The sequence below is a fragment of the Glandiceps talaboti genome, chromosome 12 (genome assembly GCF_964340395.1).
Source record: "Glandiceps talaboti chromosome 12, keGlaTala1.1, whole genome shotgun sequence".
NCBI classification, from domain to species: Eukaryota; Metazoa; Hemichordata; class Enteropneusta; family Spengelidae; genus Glandiceps; species Glandiceps talaboti.
In genome coordinates, this window is record NC_135560.1 from 5992939 (window position 1) to 5998214 (window position 5276).

Genomic DNA, 5276 nt, shown 5'->3' on the forward strand with positions numbered 1-5276 from the left:
CGTTCTATAAAATTCTTTATCAAGTTGATCATGAATTGGTAAATTTTATATTGAAGGTTTCGTTCTTGCTCATTCACTCTAAATTAGATGTCACTCAAAACGTTTAATTGGCCTTTACGATCCCCGCTGTTAGGGTCGTTGCTACAACAAACTCAATCTTTGATACTGGTGCTTATCTTCGAAGTTCCAGGATGCCTTGATAACATTATACGACACTAGATTATCAATCACAGTACCTTGCTACGAGTAATATGTCCTACATCGACATACTTGATACAAGGAGTATCTTGACAATATTTTGCTTAACTTATGGTTATTTATATACAAACCTCATACCGCCTCCCTCGGTAGAGAGGGGATTAACATTTCTTCACACATAGAACAATTATTGGACCCTTTCTGGAATTCAGGATTAAGTCAAAGAGATGTCAGAGAGATGGCCTGAGGTAGACAGCATTATGTTCATAAATACAGGTTTCTAACAAATTTGAAGAAGAAAGTTGTATTTTGCTGAAGCCTTGCAAATGAAGTATATGGCCACTCAATTTTAGAGTTCCATACATTGAACTATTGTTTTCGATAGTAACCTCATAAGCTATTATATATGTGAAATATTTGCTCTTTAACATTTATATGCATCTAAATATTTTATGGATAGTGACATAATGTAAGTTGACCTGAAGACCAAACTGAGAAAATATAGAAAATTAATATAAATATTGCCAAGGCAACTGTGAAATGAAATACAAAAGTAGGTAAATGCGCATAATAAAAAACTCCCATCAAATGAATACAACTATGACATTCTCGTGAAAATGTATGTTTAATTGTCAGTAGGCTAAGCGACTTGTGAACTATCATAAAAATGATGTATGGAGTGCGTGGGTAGCACATAATTGTTTAGGAGAGAAAATTGACTTCTAACTCTCGTGGTATTTGCAGGAAATAAAAACAACGAGTAGACACCCGATTCTGTTTTACAACAGACCATCGTACAATTCAACCGATCATTTCCGTTTTGATCGTACAAAACAGGTTTTCGTTCTCAATAGGTTCATTGTCTGCCAGCAATATTGACATAGCAAAATTACTTCGGTCGGCTGCATAGATCGATTGAAGTCTTAATTCGGTCTCAATTACCTCTAGCTAAGAACATCCCTATCCTATAGAAGTTGTGTGAATTAGTTATTAATACTTTTGATTTGTGTTTTGTTAAATTACCCATACCTTCACAATTTTCACCGATAATTTGTTTTCGATTGCAATCACTTACATTATAAGTACAATAATAGTCACAACACAATAAGGTTTTATACTCTGACGTCACGATAAGGTGACAATGAACTGAGAATGTTATTATTAAAGGACAGTACAAAGAAATTAAAATCGGTGGGGAAGTAGAGTATATTTATTGCCTGGCCTTATTCAAGAACTAGTAGACGCAGATTACCCCCAAGGACTGTTATACAGCAACTATTTCCCTAGGTTGCAAAAACCTACATAACAGCACGCCAGGCAAAATGACGTCTAATCGTGCCCTAACAAGGCCAGACAGTAAGGGTTTAATAACACATCATATTCTCATACACTTATTCTTTCCATAGTCGAAGCCAATCCTCGGGAGGACTCTCATGCTACATGAATAGCACCCTAAGGAAAATAGAATGCCACTAGTGCATACCATATGCAGATTGAGATCACTTTAGATCGCTAGTCCATACCACGTGACACGATCTAAGCCAATCACTGAAGGCTGTGTTATAACTCTATTTATTTAACATAAATTGTTGATTTATCACTTACACTTTATTTTATACTAATAGGCCATGGCGCATTGACCAATATTACATACAAGCGAAAAATAAATAAATAAATAAATAAATAAATAAATAAATAAATAAATAAATAAATAAATAAATAAATAAATAACATGATTACACAATTCTTCATTTGACACAATTTAATTTTAGTTTCTGTTGACACGGTAATACTATCTCACCAAGTTGTGGTTGTACATGAGTGTGTGGGCAGCATTAGTAAGGGTAAATACTTTTGATTTGCTTTAACACTTCTTCCTTGAATATTCCAATAGATGGAGTGCAGACAATTATTATTTGTGAGATTGTTCCTGTCGTTTACGGTGTAAGGATAATGTGTACTTGTAAGTTGTATGTACTTGTTTTGGCTTTATAGTCTGAGAGTATATGAATGAGATCGCCTGGTTAATCTGGTTGCACGTTTGAAGTGTTGTTCTGTCGGGAGGGGGGGGGGTCAATTTTTCCATTGAGAGATTTATATGCCAGGATAAGTTAGGATTCATATCATGGACTACAACAACAGATAGACGTTGAGTTGGATCTACATTTTTAGTAGATAACAAGTCTACATATTTTCCTTATTTAAAGCCAATGCATACTTGAAATAAAGGTCATATTACCCTTTAAAATGTGATAAGTATAAGATTTTGATTACTTGTAGTTGTCCTGGTTTTGAGCACGTTACACCTTTAAGGTCTATAGTTGACTTGCAATCGCTTATACCATATTTGCATTCATATAACGTTTTCCAGTCACCGTCCTTTATAGTACTTAGATTCAACTTATTGCTTGTGCAAATGAAAGGATTTCATCCAATATCTCTTTTAATTAGGGAGCCTTCAGTAATTACGAGGGGATGGACAGGGGGGATTTAGGATATGTCTGAGCTGTATTAAGATGTGACCTCCCCCTACTCCTTTTTTCTAAAATGTGACCCTTCCCCCAATCCCAAGTTCTAAAAATCTGACCCTCCCCCCATCTCAATATGACAATTTCACTGATAGATGAATAAAAATTATGTGGACAGATTAAAGGGACAGCAGCTGTAACTTTGATGATTTTTTCAGTATGTTTTGTTCTGTGTATCAACTACAGTTATTAGTTTCTTGTTCTACTACATAACACATATTGAAACACTCCTGTGTTTGGGAAACGCTCGTTAACACAGCCTGTATATGTACAAACTGCATTGTCATTTTTGAATTTTAGTCTGGACTAAAATTATTATTACAATAACAGTAAAATAAAATATTCTACACTATTTTCTGATCGATGGACATTCTCATGAGACAATTTCTTGAAGCCAGTTACTGGTTTCAGCATGTATGTGATACAGGTCAGTCTTTGCATAGAAATCGCGTGTATGCCTCATATGCACATTTTGCAATGTGTATGCATTTTAAAACAATGAGCAATGTGCAGTTTATCTTGAGCTCTGTCATATGACATATTCCCAAATAGCCGAGCTACACAAGATGTCAGTAGGACTTGTGGAAAACAGTAAATTGTAACTACATGCAGTTTACTAAATATGAACCTTAGTTAGAAGGGATGTGTATTGTTGCTCTTAGAATTGTAGACTTTGTTTGAAATAGTGCAGAGTGCATTTTACAGAATTATATCTTCTCACTCTATGGTAACAAGTACAATCCAGGTAGATCATAAAATGAGTCAACGTAAAATGTCCACCTTGGATGGGTTTCTAAAATATGACCCTCCCCAATCCCCCGTCTCCCCCCCTCGTAATTACTGAAGGCTCCCTTACGAAATCTATCTTGTAACTTGATAGATACAATAAAATGAGTCAGTGTTATCGACGGAATTGTTTTCTAGCTTTGTTCTTTTGTAGGCGCTAATTTTTCCACTTGAATTGGATTTTTCACTGTGATGTTCCATAGTGCCTACGTCGTCATTTCATGTCTAATTACAAGCGTATCGCTATCTGGTATCACATTCTGTATAATGTCAAAATGGAACTCTTCTGGTTTTGTTTCTAATGAAGCCAATGTAATATGATGTGTGCGTTTTCATTTGTCTTTTTGATAGGCAACGACATGTGGAGTTACTGCGGAACCCTGAGGGATAACTGCGGCAAAGAAAACTAAATAGCCCATGTGTAATAAATGCGTGACTAGTTCACAGTATGCCATATAGTCAAATATAGCCGACAAGCCAATCAATTTGACATTTCACCTCACCAAGTCAACATGTTCCATGCATGCCATTCTTATGACTATTACTCTCGATTTCATTTCCAACAAACAGAGTCAGTCTGAAGAACCAAGCTTCTCCTATATTTGATCAATTTCTGACCTTTTCGCGCAGTTACAATGTATGCAATACTTTTAACTTGGGTCAACTTTACTCTATGAAATCTATAAAGTTTCCTCCTACTCGATTCCATTAAACGATTTCAGTCTGTCACTTTGTGTTTGAAAGCAATACTCTTCATCATTCCATATGAATTAGAACGATTTTGTCGCATGACGTAATGTTTAGCTAAAAAAATCAATGTTCCACTCTATTTCACCGATTCTGCCCAGTCACTGCATTGTACAGAAATGATTCGATTTACCTGTTGTATATCACAAACAACTATCCAAAAAACACTGTATTTTTATTACATAATCGTTATTTTGTAATGTTTCCAAAATCTTACTCTATACCTCTTTCCATTTCTTGTATTCCCTGCAACGGTTTCTATCTCTAATAGTGAGATGAACGATAGAAATTTCCACTACTGATCATGCCAGTGAACCATGCAGCATGCACATATAACACCACCCTACTTTTATAAAGACAGATGTTTTCACACACGTTTATGAATCCATAAATTGATCCAGTGATGGAGGATTCATGTAGTAACTATTTACTGTCTAAAAGTGTATTAATGGCATTAATATGATATACAATTTTAAAAGAAAATCTAGAGATTAAACATTTCAGATGAATAACTGCCTGATAAGATTTATAACTGCATATACGTAATGTAATTAAATGAGAGATGACTCTTTCGGATAACCTGTAACCTGCTGGGTGTAAATCAGTTCATTGTAATCATCATTTTCTAAAGTCCATCGATATATTTATTATAACGATTATCATCAATATGCCGTACTTACTCAAATATGAATACACACACATCCAAAACGATCTACGATTTAAACGTTGGATGTAAAATAAATTGTTGTTGAGACTTAGTAAAATATATACCTACTGCATTGTAATGTAACGAATGATTAATCTTTCGGTTTGACCTTTCACATCCTATAGGTACTATAAACTGTGATTTCAATTTGCACAGAATTTTTTCCTGCAATCCATTTTTTATTTTTATTTTACTATGTATCATTAAAGTAGATTGGGACACATTGTCTGGATCCTATGAATCCTGGACACACTTTAGAAAATTGCAAAATATGTAATATATTGCTCGAGATTGATTTTAGCTACCTTAGC